This window comes from Capricornis sumatraensis, chromosome 14 (genome assembly GCF_032405125.1).
Source record: "Capricornis sumatraensis isolate serow.1 chromosome 14, serow.2, whole genome shotgun sequence".
Taxonomy (NCBI): domain Eukaryota; kingdom Metazoa; phylum Chordata; class Mammalia; order Artiodactyla; family Bovidae; genus Capricornis; species Capricornis sumatraensis.
Window position 1 is genome coordinate 38,897,426 of NC_091082.1, and position 24,854 is coordinate 38,922,279.

The 24,854-nt window shown below is 42.9% G+C and overlaps 1 protein-coding gene and 1 pseudogene across 3 annotated transcripts in view; both read left to right on the plus strand.

The window, feature by feature from the left end:
- Nucleotides 1-24,854, plus strand: part of SMYD3 (SET and MYND domain containing 3) — a 732,202-nt gene that overhangs the window by 583,256 nt on the left and 124,092 nt on the right. The gene's annotated exons all lie outside the window — the stretch shown is intronic.
- LOC138090665 (non-histone chromosomal protein HMG-14 pseudogene) lies at nt 386-683 on the plus strand (annotated as a pseudogene).

Here is a 24,854-nt window from a genome sequence, read left to right on the forward strand (position 1 = left end):
GTAGTCAGGGAGAAGGAGTTTGCTCTTACTAGTGGTGGAGTCAGCCTTTCCGTGCTATTCAAGGCTTCAACTGATTGAGTGTGGCCCACCCACACTGGGGAGAACAATCTGCTTTAATAAGCCAATTTATCCACGTGTTAATCTCATCCAAAAACACTTTCATGGGCACGCCCAGAATAATGTCTGACTAAATGTCTGGGCACCCTATGACCCAGTCAAGTTGACATATAACTTTAACCATTATAAATATTGTGTTAGAGGTAGGCCAAACTGTATCATCAAAAAAGTACTGGAGGGCAGGAGGCGTGGCAGCATCTGGCTTTGGGAAGGCTGTTGGTGCACAGAAGCCCAAAGGCACCTGGCGCACAGCTGCCCCACCACCATCATGACACCCAAGGGGAGGGTCAGCTGCACCAAAGGGGTGGCGAATGGGGAGCCCAGGAAATGGGCAAGGTTGTCAGCTAAGCCTGTTCCTGAAAACATGGACATGAAGCCACAGAGGCAGCAGGAAAGAAAACTCTTCAGACCAAAAAGTGCACGCAAAAGGGAAAACGGGAGCAGAGGGAAAACCGGCCAAAATGCCTAAGCAAGAAACTGAAGAAGATTTACCTGTAGAAAATGGAGAAACTAAAAATGAAGCAAGTCTAGCCTCTGATGAAACAGGAGAGAAAAAAGCTGTCTGATTAATATCATCTGCTATGTCATATCAGTGGCCCCTGTCTCCCTTCTGGCATGACCCAGAGGAATATTTTTATCTAATATTTTGTAAATACAAGACTTTTAGAAGCTCTGGAGACATTTTTAAGAATAGAATTCTACTTCCTTCCCTTTTTAAGTGTAAAGGGTTTAAAAAAAAATTTTTTTTTTTTTTTTTGGAGCATAAGTGCATTAGTTTCTGCTATACAATAAGGTGAATCAGCTATGTGTATACATATATCCCCCACTCTGGAGCCTCCCTCCTACCCCTCCCCCATCCCACCCCTCTGTCACACCCCTCTAGGTCATCACAGAGGCCCAAGCAGAGCTCTCTGTGCTATACATCAGCTTCCCACTGCTGCTGCTGCTAAGTCGCTTCAGTCATGTCCGACTCTGTGCAACCCCATAGACGTCAGCCCACCAGGCTCCCCGTCCCTGGGATTCTCCAGGCAAGAACACTGGAGTGGGTTGCTGTTTCCTTCTCCAGTACATGAAAGTGAAAAGTCAAAGTGAAGTCATTCAGTCATGTCCGACTCTTAGCGACCCCACGGACCACAGCCTTCCAGGCTCCTCCATCAGTGGGATTTTCCAGACAAGAGTACTGGAGTGGGGTGCCATTGCCTTCTCTGAGCCTCCCACTAGTTATCTATTTAACACGTGATAATGTATATATGTTAGTCCTACTCTCCCAATTTGTCCCTCCCTCCCCTTGCAAGGGTTTTTTTAAGAGGTAAAAACATCTTTTTTTTTTATTTTTTTTTGGTACAACTAGAAAATAGTGGGATATTGAATAAGGAGGTTTTGATTGTCTTGAATGTCCACTTAACATACCATAGATGGGGATTACTTTTTATATCTTATAATACAAAGCATATTAGATGGCAGTTTGAAGTCAGTATATTTACTGTGTCTTGAACATTTGAACTTCCATGCCTGTGTTGTTTTCAGTAGGATCACTTCCTAAAGAAAATCCCTTGTCTTGGTTGTCCCTGTCAGAATTGCATGCTAGCATCTTTGGCCATGGTAGTGCAGTTTCTGTAGTAACTTTGGTAATATACTGTGAAAGAAAGCTGAAAATTTTAATGTATAGTGTATATGATATTACGTTGTGAATTAGTGAAATTTACAATGTAGCAACTTAACAATATTTGAAGATATTGGTACTTAATATCCTATTAAGAAAAATTTGCCTTCAAATTTTAAGCTGGAAAGTCACCAGAATAACTGTTTAGGAAAGAATCACAATGACATGATTTTTCAGATTTTAAGAATTGTATGCAAATTGAAATATCTGTGTACTGATCTTCAAAATAGCCAAGAAGATCTGTATTATTTTTAAAAAATGCTTGATTTCTGTGCTGGATTCCAGTCCATTGTGTATCTATCTTGGGCAAGGCAGCCTTCCTCTCTGATTTTTTACGTCATCATTTTTACGTTTATACAAGGGAGGAGTGGTATTAAGACTTGATCATCTTAAGGCCCCTTCTGGCTCTATTACAGCTTATTTCTATGAATGTTTCCTAGTGGAAGTGAGTAGAATATATATTTAGATGAGAATATATACTTGATTTCAATTAGTTCATCAGTTATATTTTCAAGTTTCTATTTGAGAATTTTGTTCTGTTTAGCAATATAAACATTCCTCTGAATTCTCTATACTGTTTATTTGATTTGAAAAATATAGAGGTGAATTCAATTTAGTGCATCCCCAAAAGAGCATACATTCAAACTTAGTTCAGTCAAAAATTATATTTATTTCAGTTCCTAGATTTAAAGTTTTCAAGCTAATTTTTCTGCTTTTCTTGGAACCTAGAAAATTCATCTCAACAGGTTTTTGCATCAAGTAATATTTATTATGTGCCTACATCTGCGTGTTACTGGACTTGCCTGGTGTCGTGTTTCAGGAAGGCAAGAGGCTTTTTAATAGCAGGGGTAATTTGCATTTGTGGAGTTAGCTGTCATTTGTAATCAGCAACAACTTAATTTCTGGAAGAAATAAAACTTACCTTCTAGAGAAGGTTTTGGAATGATTTGGTTTGTGCAGGTCAAAATCCAAGGCAATAGAAATAGAACAGACTAAATGGAGTTGATTGTTTTCATAAGTTTGTGGATAGTACCTAGTATGCTTCCTTGGATGACACGCGTTTTATTGCAAAAGAAAAAGCTATGTTTACTTTCGATGTCACTTTCTTTCCTAATACCTGTTACATATGATCTTCCTTTTAAAACACAGTGTCGATCTACTCACGGCCCTCTTGCCTCATTCCTAGATTATTGAAATAGCCCCTAAATGGTCACCTGACACTCAAATTTCTTTCTCTTTCATCTGTCTTGTACCTGGTTTCAGAGTAAGTTTTCTGAAACAGCACTGCTTCCATGCTTTATTCAGAACTTTAAAAAATATTTAGCATTACCTTTAGTCTTCAAGATAATCCTCAAACTCAGCATGGCATTCACTGTCCTCCAGGATCATGTCCCCAAAGTCCAGCCTACCGTGGTTTTTTTTTCTCTTTTCCTTTTCCCTCTCTTCTCTACTTCAGTTATTTAATCTAACTTGTTTAATCTGATTATAACCTTCCCCCATCCAAAAGATTCTGAAGTGGCTTTCAGGCACACGTGCGTACATGATACACATGTATGCAGTAATATATAGCTGCATATGCCATACAACAGTGATACATTTTACATTGATTTGTAAAATAAGTGACAAAAAAATCAGATAAAAGCAAGTTAGAATCCAGAATGCATCCCATATGAACCTGTAGAGTGACAAGAAATAAACTACAAATTTGCTCTGAATTTCTCAGCAGCCAAATATCTGTGTACTGATCTTAAATAGCCAAGAAAATCTCAATTATTTAAGAAAAAAAAGTGCTGGATTCCAGTCCATCCTGTATCTATGTTGCACAAGGCTTTCAGCCTCTCTTGATTTTTTTCTATCATCTGTAATACAAGGGAGTTATATTAAGACTAATTTCAAAGTGCACAGTAGCTGGAAGACTGGACACATGCATGCTCCTCAGCTGAAGCAGTTTTTTCCTGTCTCTGAGGCCCCCGCCACAGGTCCCACTGAGACTGAATGATCAATATCCTTGTCCAGACATCCGCAAAGATTTAAATAGCTGACTTTTATAATATTCTTCAGTGTGGCTGATTGACATAATTTCACATTATAGCTTAATCAAAGAAGTAAGGAAGGTGAAAATTTATGTAATCTAGGTTTTATCTCTCTAGCTTACTTCATTCCAAGAGTAAAACTTGTAGAACTGTATAGAAGAAAGCGAAGACTGCATATCCTTCAAGTAATCCTTTGTTATTTCTTATAGTCTTTTAATTTTAAAAAAATTATTAAAAGTTGAAGTACTAGACGTGTAGTGAAACCCTTAGTACACGCTCTCTCCTGCTGCTCCCCAAGTCTTGCCCCCTAGACGTGCCCCATTTCAGCTTTTGGCATTTATTCTGTGTTTCTAAAACTAAAGCGCCCTTAAATCACATCCTGTTTTTCTATTGGGTTGGTTTAATGACTTTTTTATTTGCAGGATTTCAAATTTGCTTTTTATTCCAAATCTTCCAGTTTAGGTTTTATTTATACTTGTTTCTGTTCTGTAATTTCTTATTCATGTCCAGTACGTGCTTCTCTGTTAGGTGTCTATTTGCACATCCTAATCTTTAAGTCTTGGTCGTTCAGTGCTTGGTCGTTCAGCTTATTTTCCTGGAGTAAAATCACATTCGGATTCTTGATTTTTTATTTTCGTTGAGTATCTACCTTAGCCTTGCATTTCACTATGTGTTTTGGAATTGTGTGTGGCAGGCCCATTTTTAGTGGGATGTCTTCTTATTTTGTTCTCTTTTCTCCTTCTCTGCTCATCTGCCCTCTCGTAGCTTTCTGCTTGCCTCCCTCAGGCCCCAGCTCAGAACCAGACTTCATGGTGTTTGTAAGTGTGGACCACAGTGATGTTGAGATTGCAGACCTGGTTACTAGGCGATAAGCATCTGACTCTATACCCGGAGAGACTCTATGTGTCTTCTAGGCTTTCCACGGCCAACAGTTCCTGTAAATATTTATCCCCAGGAAACATGTCATCATCCTATATTTTCAGCCTCTTTTCATAACCAGGGAAGACTCACCCTTGCCTTCAAGCTCACCTTTCTTCTGTGAAGCACTTTTCTCTCTCTTAACCATTGGGCCGAACGTGTGTCTGTGACTGCCGGCTTCCAGACCTGAGGCTCTGGCTTCGGTTTTGCTGACTGCTCTGCATTTCTGTTACTGGTCCAGAAAAGATGTTGATCTTGTTTTTGAATTAATAAAGCCATTTTTGTTTCTCTTTTTATAGTTTACTTATCATTACTATCACTTTGGAGTAGAGGTGAGCACCTCCAAGTCTGAACTTACACCATCATGTTGGAAGCCTGCTATTCGCTTCTCATAGCTAAGAATTCAAGTCTTTGGCGGCAGAAGAAAATACGAGGATAAACAATGATCTAATTCTCCCGAGGGCTTCCAAACATGTGTGCACTTTTCCTGGTACCAGCCTGTCTGCGAAGTAGGGATCTGTGTCTTGTATCACTGGGCCTTCTATGGACAGAGAGTTGAGTAGAGTCATTCTGAAAGTGTATCCATTTCAAAAATAGTTTAATAGATGGTTCTGTAGGGGAAACACCCTCAGAAACTCCTCATTCCTTGGTGCTACAGTTCTGAGTTCACTTGCTCTTATTTTCTTCTGTGGGGTTTCCCTGATGGTCTGCCATGCAGAAGACACAGGAGACGCAGGTTCAACCCCTGGGCTGGGAAGATGCCCTGGAGGAGGAAAATGGCAACCCACTCTAGTATTCTTGCCTGGAGAATCCCATGGACAGAGGAGCCTGGCAGGCTACAGTCCAAAGGGTCTCAAAGAGTCAGACACAACTGAGTGACTATGGACACACAATTTCTTCTATAGAAATAAAGCAATGTTAGTAACTGTCTTTGGTAATCATTTCAGTTTCTTTTCAGAGAGTCTCTTTTCTTGGGTCCCTCGGAGGCCCTCCACAACAACCTCTGTGGGTTACAGAGCCCAGCGTCCCTTAGAGTCACGGCTACTGCTGGTGCCAGGCAAGCGCAGCCTTGATGCCTGAATGTGCTGTGCTGTCCCTGCCCTGTCACTGCCAAACGGGAAAAACTGGGGAGAAGGGGCAGTCTTGACCCAAAGGGAGGAACAAGGATTGTCTGAAGAAGGACTTTTAGGGTGTAGAGTTAAAGCTGTATTCAAAGGAAATGAAGGTTTTCTACCCAGGAAGAGGTTTTTATGGTAACTTGAGTCTATTTGAAATATGAGCAATTACTGAAAGGTCATTAGAAAACATATATATATATATATATATATATATATATATATATATATAGGGGGCCTTCTATTTTGCTAAATTAATTATAAGCAGAAATGCCTCATGATAGGAATGATGAGCCCAGTCAGCTCTGAATTGTTTTATATTTCACGTTTTAACAATCTAAGTAGAATGTGTTTCCTGTTTCTAAAGTTTTCATCATAACAGAATTACATTATCTTCAGAAGATTAGCCAGATTTGGCAGGAAACTGAAGGAAAGAGAGACAAAGAGTGTGTTGTACATGTGTGTGTGTGATAAGTTTTTAAGCAGTAAAACCTACCAGTACTACATGTTACCTGTCTTGTTTCTCCAAACAACCAGAAGAATGGTTTTTCCAAACGTGGCTGTCATTAATGTTAAAGCAAGGAGAGGGGAGTTTACTGGCTTCCTAATCACCTAGCCCCTCATGCAGTGTCACTCTGAGTGCCAGGGCAAGGCTTCTGGGCATGGAACGGTGAGCATAGCGGGCTGTGAAATACACACTGTAGCTGTGGTGTTAGCCCTGGGGTGTGCTGTTTCCATATCACAGGTCACAGCGCTTCAACACTGACTTCCCCCCAAGACCATATGGCTCCGGTTTATCCAAAAGCCCACCCCAAGGGTAAGAAGAGGGTCTCACCACAATTTTTGGTGACATGAATTCCATCTCACAACCTTTACAATTCTTGCATACAAGTTCTTTTCCCGGGTTTTTGGTGTAGAAGCAGCTCTGGCTTGGGGAATGGATTCAGTGGTGGCAGCTCCTGTGACAAGGAAGTATGTATTCTGTATCCTGGGCACATTACCTCACTCAACACATGGCACACGGTGTTCAAGGAGTGCTGCGGAGGGAGGTGGTGGTGGTTGTTTAGTCCCTAAGTCGTGTCTGACACTTTGCAACCCCATGGACCCTTGCAGGTTCCTCTGTCCATGGGATTTCCGAGGCAAGAATACTGGAAGGTGTTGCCATTTTCTCCTCCCAGTGGATTTTCCCGACCCTGCATTAGCAGCTGGATTCTCTACTGCTGAGCCAACAGGGAAGCCCTAGAGGGAGGCAGTCTTCCTCAAAGAATATAATCATCATAATCTTGTCTGCTCAAGCTTGGGGGCTCTTACTGTGTGCCGGGCATGATTATATGCCTCCTCTCACTTAATCTCCATCATCTTATAAGAGGGTGGTTGCTCTTCTTCACGCTTTGCAGATGCAATAACTTCAGGAGCTGCATTCTTAATTGCTCCACTATATTGTCTCTGTAGTTTCATGAATAGTATATACATTTTCCCTCTCTTAGTTTTTAAATATGGGAGTATGATTTGCATCTATTAAAAATCACTCTTTTTACTGCACAGTTCTGAGTTTTGACAAATACATGCCATTTGCCTCACCACAACTACCCAGATAGAGATCAATCTCATCACCGCCCCCCCCGCCCAGATTCCCCTATAACTGCTTTAAAGTCAGCCTCCACCTCCACCTCCAGCCCCTGCTAACCCCTGACCTCCTGTCACTGTAGCTTAACCTTTTCCAGAATGTCATATAAATTGATCCTACAGCCATTTGATTCTGTCTTCCTTCATTTAGAATGATGCATTTGATACTCAGCCATGTTATTTTTATATGCATGTAAGTTTATAATCTCAGTATTTGGTTTCTTTTTATTGTCAAGTTGTATTCTATTATGTGCCTGTCCCACAGCTCATCTATTCACCAATTGAAGGGTGTTTGGGTTCTTTTCCAATTGTTGGTGGTTATCAATGAAGCCACTTTAAACATTCATATAAAGGAGATCAGTCCTGGGTATTCTTTGGAAGGAATGATGCTAAAGCTGAAGCTCCAGTACTTTGGCCGCCTCATGCGGAGAGTTGACTCATTGGAAAAGACTCTGATGCTGGGAGGGACTTGGGGCAGGAGGAGAAGGGGACGACCGAGGATGAGATGGCTGGATGGCATCACTGACTCGATGGACGTGAGTCTGAGTGAAGTCCGGGAGTTGGTGATGGACAGGGAGGCCTGGCCTGCTGCGATTCATGGGGTCGCAGAGAGTCGGACACGACTAAGTGACTGAACTGAACTGATATAGGTTTCTGTGTGAATATAAATTTTCATTTCATTTGGGTAAATATCTAGGAGTAGGATTGCTGGGTTGTACAGTAAATATATGCTAAACTATATAAGAAATTGCCAACCTGTTTTTTAAAGTAGTTGTACCAGTTTGAATTTCCCACCATCAATGAATGACAGTTCCATTTTACTTCACTTCCTTGCCAGCACTTGATTTTATCAGTTTTGTTTTTAATCATTCAAATAGACGTATAGTTAATATCACTTTCTGGCTTTAATTTGCATTTTTTAATGGCTAATGGGGCTTCCCAGGTAGCACTAGTGGTAAAGAACCCACCTAATACAGGCAACATAAGATATGTGGGTTCAATCCCTGGGTTGGGGAAGGGCATGACAACCCACTCCAGTATTCTTGCCTGGAGAAACCCCCATGGACAGACTAATGATTTATTATTTTCATGTGCTTATTTGCCATCTATATAACTTATTTGGTGATTTACTTGTTGAAATCTTTTGCCATGTTAAAAGTTAGATATTTTCTTCTTCTTGAGTTTTGAGAGTTCTTTATCCTGCATCCAAGTCTTTTATTAGGTACATGTTTCAGAAAACTTTTGTCCTTGTCTGTGGCTTGTCTTTTAATTCTCTTGAAAGAGTATTTTGAAGGGTGGAGGTTTTTAATTTTACTGTCATTCAGTTTTCATTCTCTTTCTTTAACAAATCTGTCTTCTGATGGTCTACCTAAGAAATCTTTGCCTAACCCAAGAGAATAAAGATTTTTCTATGTCTTCTATTAGAAATTTTATAGTTTGAGGCTTGATTCATTTTTTAGTTTTTATATGTGGTACAAGGTTTGTTTATTTATTTATTAATTTTTTTGGCAAATGGATGCCCCATTATTCCAGTAGCATTTGTTGAATCAATATCTTACGTAAGACAATAGTATATCGTAGGAAGAGTGCAGTGTTAGATACAGGAGTAGTTGGGTTCTAGTCCTGGAACACCTGCTCGGAACACTGGTGCCGCTAGCCAGAGATCAAATCTGAATGTTGGGGAGCAGGGCAGTTGACTGTACCTGCCTTAGAGGCGTGCAGAGTCTCCTGCCTCCTAACCGTTGGATGTTGGCAGGTTTCCCTGTGATAGTCCCCAGTTTTTCCTTTTGTAAGATGAGAATAATCCATATCCGGCAAAGCTGCTTGGAGGGTTCAATTAGATAATGTAAGTCTAGCTCAGGAGGTGGTATTTCCTCAGTGATGGTGGCTATTATTGTTATTGAGTAGTCTGAGGAAAGAGCCTAAATGGAAAGTTGTAGGAATTACAGCATCCGCCGTTCCCATCATTTGCTGATCAGAGTCCCCGAATTGCTCACCTAATCTTCTTGACAGCTTTTGAGGTCTTCCTGCTCCAACTTTTCGTCATCTTTGCCTGCTTCCTTCCCCTTTTTTGTTCCTAATGCCTTCTGTTTGGCTCCAGTGATCCCTGTGTTGTGGTGATTAGTACTTTTCACTCTTGTATTCACCCTGTGATACCCACCCCCTCAACCCCCGCCTGGGCACTCCCTCCTGAGAAGGGAGCTGACCTGTGTCCAGACTGAGGCATCTCACGACCCTTCATCACATGTGACCCTGTTCATTCCCACATTTCCTGACGAGGCTCACACTGAAGGGTGTGTGGTTGGGCTGTATATAGGGATGTGGGGTATGTGTGGGGAGGAGAGTAGGGAGGGGGCTGTCTGAATGAGTGGGAAGACAGCAAAGACAGCAGGAGTGACCCTGGCCAGAGTGACCTGCAGGCCAGTCCTCCCCTTCCTCCCAGATCCCTGGACAAAGCAGATGTCATCCTGGACTCTTTCCTCAAGTTCCCTCCCAGAGGAGATGCTGCTGCTTTTAGGATTTAGCACACAGGAATTCTTCTTCCTTTCTGAGTGTGACTATACTTGGAATCTTTTGCCCACAGTGAAACAGAAATCATGGAACTGCATGGGAATGGAGGCCAGACAAGACGTCCCTTGCCACTGATTGCTCACTACAGTGCAGAGGAGTGTCTCCCATACTCCCTCGGCCCTCAGCCTGAGAATAGGCCTCCTCAGCAGTCACAGCAGCTCAGGGCTCCAGAGTGAGTGAGACCAGCTCTCTCTGCAGGGCAATGGGCAGCAGAGGGTTGTGCCTAAAACCTGTAGCTGGCTTAGCAGTGACAAGAGGAAGGATATCCCTGCAGTCAGGAGTGGGAAGATGGGGTATTCTCATTCCTTCAATTGTCATAATCTGTCATTGTGTAGAAACTAAGAGAATGTGATGCCACTCAAAAATAACTTTTATTTATTTAATTTGCAAAGTACATTTTCCCCCTCTATATCTATTTGCTGGGCACAAGAGCAGACTTGAAGGCTAAGACTTTTTATCCATGGTACCTGCCCAATGCCCTTGAAATATGATGTGCTTGACTTCCCAAACTTTTGGAATCCTGTGGGTCTCTGTCACACAAACTTCCACTGACATCTCACCGTGGTGATGTGGGAATAAGCAGACTAAACAGTGAATTTCATGATAACTCCTTGGGGCTCACTATTTGTATAGTTATAGATAGGTAAAGAATCTGCCTGCAGTGTGGGAGACCTGGGTTTGATTTTTGGGTCAGAAAGATCCCCTGAAGAAGGGAATAGCAACCCATTCCAGTATTCTTGCCTGGAGAATCCCATGGACAGAGGAGCCTGGTGGGCTACTGTCCATGAAGTCACAGAGTCGGATACAACTGAGCAACTAAGCAGCAGGCCCCTGCAGCAACACCACCTCCATGAAGGGATGAAGCTGGGGAATTGTTGTCATTGGTGAGTCTAGGAGAATGTGTGGTGCGGCTCTGTGAGTTGTGGATGGGGGCTACCAACTGTGGTTCCACTTTCTTAGTCCTTTGCTTTGAGAAGTAGCTCTAGGGCTCCAGGTAAATACGGCATATTGTTTGTGTGTCTGCATTTCTCCACACTCTTACCCCAAAACCTGCTGAAATGATGGTAAGATTGGGCTCTTCCTACGTATTGTTGAGTGCATACTTTCAGAGCCTAAAAGATCGGCACAAGAAAGCATGCTTTTTACTTAGATCCATAAACAAATATCACAAGAGGCTAGTGATATGTCGGAAGGTATCAGTTCAGTTTGAATAGCTGGAAGAAACATTAGGCATCTGCTTCAATACCTGCCTTTTACGGAGAGTCAAAGTGACCTGGACAGTGAGTGATGTTAGAGAGTCAGGACCAGAAAACCCAGGGATGCTAACTCTGGGGTGATGCTCTTTTGATGAGGCACTGTGGGTAGTGTACCTGGGCATGGGGGCAAAGGTAAAGGTTAAAAGAGTAAGTTGGCTAGAAGTTCCCCCTTGACTGTTTTTCTTGCAAGATCACTTCCATTTGTTCACTCATCTTGAAGTACTCAAAATAATATCTTTATCCAATTTCTCATCTCCTTTGGATGACAGAACTCTAGAAATAAAAACAGAAAATGTATATGTTTTAGATTGTTTTTGTATTGTTTAGATAGATTGTTTTACCATTGGATAACTTAGTGTATTTTAATTGTAATGTCTGTCCAAGACCAAGAACTAATGTTCATTAATGCTTCCACTAACCACCCAGGAAGATGAGATTAGGTTTAGCCTATAAAAAGACTAAACCACTAGCTGCTAGTGGTGCATCTGAGGAGCCCCCAGACACACTCTGCAACAAGGACTGTGATTTCCAAGAAGTCTTTTCTATTCCAAGCCTGAGCATTAATTCTTAGGAAATCAGGCTTCTGGTATTGCTTAGGACTTGGGAGTGGACTTTTCTCCTTTTTTGCTTATCTCTCATTCACAGTCACCATTTATCGCCAATCTTTCAGCAAACCTGCTTGAGTGTTTACTTCCCTCCTTCCTTTTCTCCCCCCTTTCTTTCTTCCTTTCCCAAGTATTTAATGAAGTAAGACTTGTAATACACCAACTATGGTAATCCTAAGAGAAAAGGACCTCCCCTTTCTGCACATTCTAGTGTGGACACAGACATCAGATATGCAGTTCTGTCAGTACAGCAGTTATCATAATGGAAGCCTGTTTTAAGTGCAGTGGGAACAAAGGAAAGGGAAAAAAATAACCCTGCACAGTCAGAGAAGACTTCACATTGACCTGAGATATAAAGGTTGTAAGGTGTTTTCAGTGAGGCAGGTTCAGAGGGAGCATTCCACACTGAGGGGACACCCTGGGAAATGTCCTGGAGGTTTGGAGAGTATAGTGTGTCATCGTTGTTCAGTTGCCAAGTCGTGTCTGACTCTTTGCGACCCCATGGACTGCAGCACGCCAGGCCTCTCTGTCCCTCACCGTCTCCTGGAGTTTGCCAAGTTCATGTCCATTGAATTAGTGATGCCATACAACCATCTCATCCTGTCGTCCCCTTCTCCTCCTGCCCTCAATCTTTCCCAGCGTCAGAGTCTTTTCCAGTGAGTCAGTTCTTCTCATCAGGTGGCCAAAGTATTGGAGCTTCAGCCTGAGCATCAGTCCTTCCAATGACTGTTCAGGGTTGATTTCCTTTAGAATTGACTCGTTTGATCTCCTGTCCAAGAGGTTTCTCTAGAGTCCTCTCTAACATCACAGTTTGAAAGCATCAGTTCCTTTGCACTCTGGATTTTCTATGGTCCAACTCTCACATGTGTTTCGGGAAACTGCATATTGTTCGGTCTTCCTAGAGGATAAAGGTTGGTAAGGGTAGTGACTGGGGTCAAGGAGAGAGGTAAGCCAGGCAAAGAGTTTGAATTTTCATTACAGAGTGATGGGAAGCCATTAAAGAAAGTGAGGGTTGGCTTTTGACCAGCAGCAGCCAGGAAAAATATAATTGTGTGTGTAGAAATAAAAAAGTCAGAAACTATTCTACAAAGGAGAATCAGAAACTCTCAAAACAGGTGAGGAAATTAGTAAGGTTCTTAAACTATTACATCCAGAAGGGTGTTTTGAAAGCTGCTGTTGCATGTTTGTGATGGTGTTACTGAGTCAAACTCATCTGCTTGCTGCACAACAGGCCAATAATTGGGTGAGGAGGTGTTAAGGCAGGGAATAATGACTTTATTCGGAAAGCTGGCTGTCCAACAAGATGGTGGACTAGGGTCTTAGAGTACCCTTTTAAGGGGTCTGGATGCTAGTTCCTTTTATGCAACAGAAGGGGAGGAGGTGAGGAAGTAAAGTAAAAAGGCCTTAAATCCTGCGAAATATCTCTCAATTTGGCCAGCCTCTGGGAAGGAATGTGTTAATTTCTTCTTTCCTGAAGCCATTCACAGCTGGGCAGGGTCAGGGTGTTTCCTTGTGATCCCAACAAGGATACTTTAAGTGTAACATTCAGGCAGAAAGGCCATTTTGTATGCTTACAGCTACAGACAGCATCTTGTTAGTGAGTATAGTAACAAAAGCAAGGGAAAGCCAAGGTTAAAGTAAAAGAACCAGATCCAATATGGAGTCAGATTTTGTTCTTCCCTGTCTTTTTCCCTCCCCACCACCCCGGAGAATGAGATGTCATTGGGTGCAGTTAATATCAGGGGATATGGCAGCTGGTCTATTTCAGATACTCATCTGCTTACAGGCTGTTTCTGGGTGCTTCAGTTAAAGACTAGCATGTGTACCAATTGTGCTGAGTATTAGTTGCTGAGGAGAGGGTGTGATGGTTCTCTGAACTAGAACTGTACTTCCCGGTAATTAGGATACTGTATTGCTTCAGATGCAGACATCAGCATGTCTGCTGTTCTTCAACATTTATTGCCCAGTTGTTTTTCAGACCCTGAGAACTCTTAAAAAGTAAAGAAACATGTGAGCTTCTGTCTCTCCATTTTTGATATATAAATTGAACCCTGAAATTGTTAAAGCATTGATAATTCTTTCCTGTCCATGAAATTAAAATTTGAAAGCTGCAGCTAAGGGCTCATAAAAACAGTTGTCTCCACATTTGTCATTAAAGCCTTTTATGCAATAAATTTGCGTATCCTTAATTTAGAATCATCTTGTTTTTTTCAGAATTTAGTCAACGTTCGCGTTTTTTTCAGTGCCTCCTTATGCTAATTTCTTTATTTATTGTGCTTCTCAAAATGAAACACAGAAAGCAGCAGCCAATTAATAAATTATGTTTTCTGCAAATGAAATAAAGACATGTTAATCATTTCTAAACAATTAGGCCACATTCAACATGGAGAGTTCCTCAGTGGGAATGGCACACACCTTCAGAAGATGAGAAAAACTCCCCGAATTTGACATCATGTCAGTGAATATCTACCTTTTTACAACTGTGTCTTGTAAGGTCAATGAAAGTCGTGGTAAGAACTGTGCAGACTAACTGCCTTAATTACATAGCATTGCCTTTCAAGCTCAACAAAAGGCCCAGGACAGTCACCATGTCCAGCAGCCATAACTTAAAAAAGGGACAAGGAGAACCTCCCATGTCCTCAGAGAAGCAGAAGTGCTGTAGAAAAATTAGCTTCTAAGGGCAGATAAGGGAACAGGACTCTTTAGCCTGCAGGGGGAGGGGCAGGACTGCATCCAGGCAGGGCGGCCTGGAGTCTTCAGGGGTAACTAAGCCTGGGGAAACAGGCTTCAGTTGCAAATGTTTGGATTAGACAGGGCTCTCCTGGTGGCTCAGTGGTAAAGAACCTGCCTGGCAGTGCAGGAGACAAGGGTTTGATCCCTGGGTGGAGAAAATCCCCTGGAGTAAGAAATGGCAACCCATTCCAGTACTCTTGCCTGGGAAATCCCGTGGACAGAGAAGCCTGGAGGGCTACAGTCCATGGGGTTGCAAAGAGTTGGACACGGCTGATCGACTAAACAGCAACAACAGTGACCTTTGGATTAGATGTACTGACCTTCCAGACTTTTTTTTAAGACATGATGGTGTTTCCCCTCAAGGGGATCTTCTAAGAACAAAATCTTTCCCATCTGTCTCTTGCTTGGCTTCCCAAGAAGCTTACCATTCTTTAAGTTCTGGAACCTATTTGACTCTAATAGTTCCCTGGATAAGTGAGATTGGGTGGACAGGGGAGGATTTTTTTAAAAAAATCACACATTCTGCCAGTAAAGAAAAGACTTTAAAAAATCACCCACTGTGGGTTTGGGTCATTTCACCTTTATCTACTCATCCGCATGACATATGTGTTCAGCAAGCATTTGCTGAGTGCCTGCCATGTACTCCAAGGCCTAAAAGAAGACCCTGTTAGCTGAAGCTCCCAGAAAGCAGGTCAGAAATAGGCAAGAATGAAAAGAGGGTTAAGCCTATTCAGTTGATGCCTGGATTCTTACTGTTTTGGGCCATCTGTGTGTGTTGCGATCTCCAGTTGGTTTCCAGGGATAAAGATGTTGAGAGGTCAGAAAGAAGCAGTCCTCCAGGCTTCCCTGGTGGTCCAGTCATGAAGAATTCTCCTACCAATGCAAGGGACACAGGTTCAATTCCAGCTCCTGGAAGATCCCACATGCCACAGGGCAGCTAAACCTGTGTGCCACACCTACTGTGCTCACGCTCTGGGGCCCAGGACCTGGAACTACCGAGCCCACGTGCACCTAGAGCCCCGGCTCAGCAATGAAAGAAGCCACTGCATATTGATATTTGACAGAAAACAACAAAATTCTATAAAGAAATTATCCTTCAATTAAAACAAATTAATTTGTTTTAAAGTCACTGCATTGAAAAGCCTATCCATCGCAACTAGAGAGTAGTCCTGCTCACTGTGACTAGAGAAAGCAGCAAGAAAGACCCAGCACAGCCAAAAATAAACTTAAACAAATAAACAAGGAAACGAGGCAGTCCTCCTCCCTGGTCCTTCAGGATCAGCACACAAAAAGAAGCAAATTAGTTAACAGGGAAATAGAGTTTACTTCTGTACCTCAGTCCCAATATTTTTGTTTGTTTTGTTCTGTTTTTTAAGCATGAAAGTAAAAGTGGCTCAGTCGTATCTGACTGCTTGTGACCCCATGGACTACACAGTCCATGGAATTCTCCAGGCCAGAATAGTGGAGTGGGTGGCCTATCCCTTCTCCAGTGGATCTTCCCGATCCAGGAATTGAACCAAATCTCCCACACTGCAGGCGGATTCTTTGTCAGCTGAGCTATCAGGGAAACCCTTTTTAAGCATGATAGAGTGGCAAATAGACAGGGTGGGGCGGTGGGGGGAGCTTAAAAATGAAAGGTGGTAGAACATTTTGTTCCTTACCCCAGAAAAAGTGGAAGATAGCAAAATTATCACAGGGTGTCTTGGGTTTCAGACTTTTCTTTGGGTGGTTTCAGGGCTTGAACAAGACAAGTTCAAGTTTATTTCAAGCGCACCCCTTAGTCTTTGTGCTGGGAGCCTGCTTCAGACGTTATCTGGATTTTTCTGAGGTAACCAAATACTATTTTACAGTCGGGAAGAAATAAACTGTTGCCGTAATGCTGTTGGTTTAGCATCTAGGTATCAGGGTTGTACTTAGTGAGGAGCAGATGGATTTTTGATGTTATTAACAAAGCTTTTAGGGATTGTCTATGCCCTTTCCGCATTTGTCATTTCAGAACTTAAAGACTGAATGGACAGGTTTAAATGTAAAATCACTGATATTGTCCACTAAGGACAGTGACCGACTATCAGTCTCAGTTTCTCTCTGGAACAATCCCAGCGCCGCTGTGTTAGCAATTAGAGAAGCTTAGTCTTCTCTTTCTGTAAAATATAAACGCTTGAAAACAGTTTGCCTACGTAAGTCCGTCTGTTGACTGAGCTTTTCATGCTGCCGTAAGCTCATCCCAATAATTTTTACCCAGGAAAATTACTACTCTTCACCATCCAGCCTTTCAATTAAGTGTGCTTTGCTATGAGACATAGCATTTAGATTTTTATTAATTTAAACATTTTGTGTCAACAGAAGGTAGATCATTATTAACTGGTACAGTGTGGCGTTTCACAAAATACATACGTGTCATAGAAAAGTAATTAACTTCCTCATTCTATTGCTGAACAGATGTGTATCTGAATAAGAACGGGGCCCCAGGGTGCGCTGGCACATTTATTTATTTATTTTAAGTCATTAAATTGTTGACTCAGAGACGTCACTGCAGGTTTTCCAAACTTTGTTCTCTTTTCCATTGCTACCTCCCACCTCCCTTCCCCCATTAAAAATAGGTTTAGAGCAGTTGCCCAAAATGATCAATTCATTTTTGGCTTATTATAGTCACTGCAAGCTATAGATGGGTTCTCTTTCAGATGAGATAAGGGTCTGATGACTAAGAGAGCTGAGAATACAGAGGATATACAGGGACTTTTGTTGCAAGCGTGCAGAAGGTTTAGTGGCAGCTGTTTGAGGCAGCCGGGGGCTGGGTTAATCAACCTGACTGGTTTTCACTAGCCAGCACGCCAGAGTGAGGCCAGTCCAGACCGTGTGACCACACCAGCTCCCTGTCACTTCTTTCTTTCCCTCCAGTAGCAGCTCTGATACTCTAAGGATGTCTTCTGCTCCATTCTCTCCTACCTGGACTGCTTGCTGAAGGGGTGTGCTAAGTGGTCTGCCTCTTGCTACCTGCGGCTCCAGGATTTATTTTCTGTGCAGAAACCAGAAGGGTGTTTTTCAGCCACTGAAAATGTTCTCACCCACACCCCATTCACTGGAAGGAGAGATGGAGTGATCCTGGTGAGGTCACCATGTGGCCTCTGCTGCTCACCGTTCTAATTTCAACCCCTTGGTAGGGACTTACCAAGCTCTTTGCTGTCTGGGATCCTTGCACATGGCTTGCCTGTGCTTGAATCAGTCATCTGTGTCTCTGTGCCTCCCCAGCTCTTTCTTCAGCATTCTTCAGCTCAGCCTCCCTTCCTCGGAGAGGCAGCCTTGACTCCTCTGTGAAATAAGGTGCCTCCTTCCACGTTATTCCCTGATGCCTCTCTATCTCCATTAGAGCACCGTTACTACCTATCATTATTGTTTGTAGTTGCCTGGGTGCTAACTTATTAAGAAAGTCAGAAGGACTTTATCAGTCTTGTTTTCCGTGGTGTCCTCAATGCCTAGCACACTGCTGCCATAGTTACAACTGATGATAACTAATTTGGGTTCCATGAATGAATTGGTCAAAAAATACTGCTATTTGCCTACTATTAAGTTCTATAGGATATGCCAAGTAACTGCATTACTAGAAGCTTTGAAATGACTTGCTTGCAAAACAACTTCATAATAGTATAAATGATGGGCTTCAGGAAGGAATATTCTCACCTAATTTTCCTCCAAAAGTTTCTAGGTTGGAACATGACCTATCCCAGTTCCCAACACCAAGGCTTACAAACCTGCATATAAACCACCCAGAAAGACTGAGTGCATTGTTCCAGGAACCTAGTCATGAGACCCCCCGTCTGAGCCCCTTGCATACTGTCCTCTCAGAAAGCACACATTTCCAGTGTGTGTGAAACTTGACTTTATTCACACAGGGTGGTGTGTACCAAGATACATGATATTTCTAAGCTGCTCAGGAGCATCAGGAAACGGCAGCCACTCCAGTATTCTTGCCTGGGAAATCCCATGAAAAAGGAGCCTGGTGGGCTATAGTCTGTGGGGTTGCAAAGAGTCAGACATGACTTACAACCACAGGAGCATAAATATTATTCACATTACCCTGTTGGATATCTTTGTTTTTTATAATTAACACAGTGTAAGAGAGTAGTTTCATAGAGACCTGTAAGCCCAGGACTAGGAAGGATCTTAAAGGCCCTGCCCAACCAGGGCAGGAACCTCTTTGGGGTTATTCCTGCTGGTGGATATAGAACTCAGTGTGAACCCATTTTTGGTGGAGATCTTAGCACGCTCAGTGTCTTCGGGTAGACCGTTTCACTCTCAGGCAACTGTGATTATCAAATTAATTAACCTCATGAATTCAAACTTGTCTTTTTAAACTTACATCAGAGTTCCAGTTCTGCTTGGCAGAGCATGTGCAAGTGTGCGTGTGTGCTAAATCGATTCAGTTGTGTCTGACCTCATGGACTGTAGCCTACCAGGCTACCCTGTCAACGGGATTCTCTAGGTGAGAACACTGGAGTGGGTTGCCACACCCTCCTACAGGGGATCTTCCTTACCCAGGGATCCAACCCACGTCTCTTACGTCTCCTGCATTGGGAAAAGGGTTCTTTACCGCTAGTGCGATGTAGAGAGTAAATAGCATCCTTACTCCACCCATCAGAATATTGGAGGCAGGTGGAGTAGTGCAGGGGGCTTTCCTGGTAGCTCAGCTAGTAAAGAATCCACCTTCAATGCAGGAGACCCTGGTTCTATCCCTGGGTCGGGAAGATCCCCTGGAGGAGGGCATGGTAACCCACTCCAGTATTCTAGCCTGGAGAATCCCTTGGACAGAGGAGCCTGGCGGGCAACAGGACTAAGCACAGCACAGGGTAGCACAGAGCACTCAGGCCATCAGTTAAGCAACCCAAAGATCAGTTCCATCTCCATTACTTTCTAGCTACTTGAACTTGAAGACGTCACTTCATCTTTCTCAGCTGCAGTCTTCTTATCTATAAATTAGGGACTGATTGGTGTTTACCTTGTACCTTCTTGAAATGATTAAATGAGGTAAAGCACTTAAAGTAACTAGTTCAATATATCTCAATACATGTTATTATCATTTTTTCCCCTGCAGCTAGCCAGATCTCTGAAATTCAGCCTTATCTATAAAATAAGGAAAGGAATTCCTACCAATGAGTGGTCCAAGGTTGACTTCATTTAGTCCTAAGACATGGTTGATTGGTCAGTCAGCCGGGAATCTATACATGCATTCTCATCCTAACCAGATTGCATTATCTTTTCAAAAAAAAAAAAATCACTCTATTGAAGTATGATTGACATGCAAAAAGCTGTGCATATTTAATGCATACAACTGAATGGATCTAGAGATAAGTACACACCAGTGAAACAATCACCACGATCTATGCTATAATCATGTCAGTCACCTCCAAAACTTTCCTTTTACTACACTTACTAAGTTTCTGAGAAAGAACACAACATGAGCTCTACCTTCTTAGCAAATTTTAAGTGTACAGTAAGGTGTTATTAATGGCGGGCACTATTTTGTAGCGTAGATCTCAGATTTTAATTACCTTGCCCTCAGAACATCATGAAAGACTTAAATACTTGAAGTAGAAATATATGTTATTAGTAATGTTCACCCTGTGCGCTTGTACAGTCTCTGTGAGGAGATGAGTGCAGAGTGCAAGGTTTGTTCTTCTTGTTCCCCTGCTGGTATACTCAGGAATACCACTGTATCCTCTGAAGTCTCAGTAAGCATTAGCCAAAGAAAGACACTGAGTTACCTGATGGGAGGGGGCTTATGTGTTTATTATGCACACTTTTATTTTTGTTTGTGTTTTTTTGGGACCTCTTATGCCACCGCTTTGGGCTTCTGCTGCCACTCCCTTTCCTCCAGTTCATCAGAGGAATAATAATTGTTTCATGCTGTCTCTGCAAAGTTCTTTGACTACCCTGGGATATTAGTTCATCTGGAATTAAACGTAGGAACTTTCCTAAAGATACCTTGTTCTGCCCTATCCTGTTTGAGAATAATTTCTCTGGGGAGAAACGAAAGGGGGAGAAACCTTGGAGTCATGTAGCTCTGTTCTCTGTGTTATCTGTTGATCTTATACCACTCACCCCAAGCCTTCGTGCTTGCTTCCTGCTCACTGAGCCCAGAACCTTTCCTGAAAGCTGCAGTCATTCAGCACTGCCTTCCTTACAGACTCCTGGGTGACTGCTGCTGTCTGGGACTGCCCTGGGGTTGTCTGCTCTTGTCCCACCTTCTGTTATGATACAGCTTGTGTGTCTGTCTGTTTAGCAGTTACTGTGAGCCGGTTGCTGTGCTGAGTACTTCACACGCATCGTATTTTGTTTAGTCCTGATGCTAGCTGTGTAAGGTCGATTCTGTAGTTCCGTTTCCTGTTGGGAAATGCTTAACAGCTACTTTAGCGTCACGCTCTCAGATTTTGTTCAGGATGGGGAAGTGGTGCCATTGTACAAATAGGAAAGGGTACAGCAAATGTGAACTTAAATGATTATCAGGAATTTTACAAGCTTATAGTTTCCCAATAGTTTAATGATGAATGTGCCCTCATTATTCTAGACTATAGTTGCTTTGTTATAAAATGAAAACACATTTAAAAATGGGAGTGGAGACATGGGAAAGCAGTTCTAAAATCTGTTATTAGCATCATGAAACCTAGATTACAGAAGTGTCACTGGTCTTCCTGGAGGTTAAACAAATGTGTGTTGGTTTCTTGGCTGAATTGTAGTTGGAGCAAAGAAAGTTTATTTATCTGCTCATGTGAAAACCTCACCATGACTGGCTTCCCCTCCTCCTCATCCAACTTCATGTTTATTTCACCTCCTCCTTTTCTGCCCTCCCTGCCCCCATGGAGGAACAGTAGGTCCGAGCTTGGAGCAAAGTCAGAGACCTTGGTATTCCTTAAAGCACATTCGTTCCGGTGCAGGCGTGGGCATGGGGGCCTCTGCTCTTTATACATTTCTGGTGGGGCAGGAAGTGAGCGTTCTGTGGATGCCTTGGTTGGTTGTTGGTAGTTTAGCTGCTTAGTTGTGTCCGATTCTTTTGCCACCGCATGGACAGTAGCCCACCAGGCGCCTCTATTCGTGGGATTTCCCAGGCAATAATACTGGTGTGAGTTGCCATTTCTTCCTCCAGGGGATCTTCCCGACCCAGGGATTGAACCTGAGGCTCCTGCATCGGCAGGCAGAATCCTTTACTGCTGAGCCACCTGAGAAGACCCTGTAGATGCCTAGAGTGAACTAAAGCCCCAACAGATATAAAACTGGCATGTCCCACAGAGTCATCTCCCGCTGGTGATGAAAACCAGGTTCCCTCATGTGTGAATGAGAAGTCTCTGAGAACTCTCTGAATGAGGTTCTGTCTACACTTGTACAGAGCAAGAGGGATATTTCACATTTGTCTACTTCCAGAAAGGAATTCCATGCCTATTTTAATTGATGATGAGCATTGAGTAATAAATATTAGAATCTTACTTTCAAGTAATCTAGGAAGTTAAACAGTAAAATAGCAATGTTAAAGGAAAATAGCTGGGGCTGTGTACTTTGACCCATTGAATATGACTCACAAAGAAAATAAAAACTGATTAAGACATCATGATTTTATCAATCCTCTATAACTGGCATTGTAGCATTCCCTGGGGCAAGAGGTATGAAAAGAGGATTAGGTTCTCTTGTATACACTCAAAATGTTATTTGGACACCCAGAATTTGATAGGGTCCTTATCAGACATCAGTGTTCAGATTATACCTATACCTGTAGTAGTTGGGGCAGAACTGAGATTTGACATTGCCCACAAGTCGGGTGCACCTAAAAGATACACATGATTCAGGAGATTCAGTGAGTATTCTTTGGAAGCAGGAGTATACTGAGTATATGCTGCAGTGTGTGTCTCCGGTTTTACCCAGGATTTCCAGTGTGCCCTCCGTGAGATCCCTTGTCCCTTTCTGTGCCTCTTTCTCTTCCTGTGAAGTGGGGACATCTCTGGTCATTGTCTGGTAATGCTTATGAAGCTCCATCAGACTTTTGTCTGGAAGGCTCTGTTAACAGTAATGCCTGCTTGGTTTACAAGATGGTTATAGGAAAATGGAGGTGGGGGCAGGGTACCAAACATAGCCGGTGCTTTTATCTTTGACATTATAAAAAGGTCCCCTGGCCAAGGGCCAGATTGGAGTTTCCTGGAATATAAAATGCAGATGTGTGCCTTTATGCCAGGGAATGCTCACCATACCTTCGGCCAGCACTTCACTTCCAGGACAGGCATGGTTGCTAGGGAGAGCATCTGAGTCCTGGTGATTTTGTAAAGGGTCTCTTGTTGGTTCAAGGTGGGGCAAAAAAAAGTTGAACTGTGGTCACCTCCTCTCCCAGACCTTAGAAGGAGTGGTCTCCCTGCCAGACCCTCAGCTTATGAGTAATGCCCTCTGGAATGACCCTTCCCACCCCAATTCCTGCCAGCTTCCAGGAACAGAGCTCTTTGTGAATTAATTCATAGACAACAGAATTATTTTAGAAGAACTGGAGGAGTGCTGGCTTTTCTCCTCTGGGAGACAAATGCAATTCTGGGCTCTTTATTTCTGAAATTATGACTGAGATATTAAAGATAATTCTTCCCCTCAAATTGGGACATTTCTTTGGAACATCAGCCTCTGTGGCACACAGTCTGTCGATTTCAGTGGTGCCTTACAAGATATTAGTAAGAATTGGTGAATTTGTGCAAGCCAGCTCTGAAAAGGTAGGGGGTGCTAATGGAGATTGCATTAACTGGGGTTATAGGACAGATTCTGATGTCACATTAAATCATTTCCTTTGGTTGCCCTTATGATTACCTCCTAAAAGAATATATCTAGACTTCTGTTCACCCACTCCAGTGTTCTTGCCTGGAGAATCCCAGGGACTGGGGAGCCTGTTGGGCTGCCGTCTACGGGGCAGAGAGTCTATGCCGTCTATGTCGCACAGAGTCGGACATGACTGAAGCAACTTAGCAGCAGCAGCAGTAGACTGACTTCTGTTCAGGACTCATTATCTGAAATTGTTAGTGTGAGCCCCAACGAAATTAGTCCCTAAATTTGAGAGGTAGTCAGTCGTGTCTGACTTTTTGTGTCCCCATGGACTGTTGCAGCCTGCCAGGCTCCTCTGTCCACGGGATTCTCCAGGCAAGAATACTGGAGTGGGTTGCCGTTTACTTCTCCAGGGCATCTTCCTGACCCAGGGTCTCCCACATTTCAAGCAGATTCTTAACCATCTGAGCCACCAGGGAAGCCCCCAGTTTGAGATCACAGATTAAACCAATCTGGTGTACTTGCTTTAGGAGATAAGCAAATGGCATGTTCTCGTATGAGTTTGGAATGTTCCCAACACTAATCATTATACATACGAGTGTTCAGGGAGACGTGTGGATTAAATGGTCACTGTCAAGTTCTGGGTTTGGTAGAGCGCTCTGCTGGGTTGGGTCTAGTCTTCGTTCGGTCCTCTGCATACTGTCTCTGCTCTGACTGGTATATTTCATAGTGAGAAAAATCAGCTTAAAAGAGGATGAACATGTTTGTAACCTGTTGCACAACCACAAATTTCAAAGTCTTACCCTTCAGAATTTCAGGTCTGTCTTCATGCAGACACCACAGACACAGGTGACTAATGGAGTGGAATGATAGGTTTCCATCTCCATGGTAACTTTAATCAGGTTCTCACCTAGGGAAGCTGAGCCAGGAAGCATTGTTAGCCTCCAGGGTGCACAGCTGGCCAGCAGCAGAGCTGGGCTTGGGGCTCCAGCCTCCTTGTTTCCATTTCATGGTGCTGTCTGTCACACACTCCCTTATGCCAGGAACATGAAAGTCAAATCCTACCATTGCTCATCTTATTTATAGCTGTCTTTGGAAGTGCCACATCTAGTTCATTGTAACTGCTGCTCTTAGAACATTGCCCCTATACTTATCTTGGGTTTGTTCAGCTGCGATTTCAAGCATCTTCCTCTCTGTTTGCAGAGGAAAGTGAAAGCAGCTATTCCTAAAGAAGGAATGATGAAATGGAGGTGTAGCAGACAGACGGAGGTGAGGGCTGTTGTTTGTGTCTCCCTTAAAATAACACCTGCCCTGAGATTTGGGGGTATGCTTTACCTTAATGAGGGTTGCCATTCAGACAATTTTTCCTGTAAAATAGTTTGCATTTTTCCCAGTCTCAAACCTTCCTCCTTGTGGTGGTTATATGACAGGATTGGCAG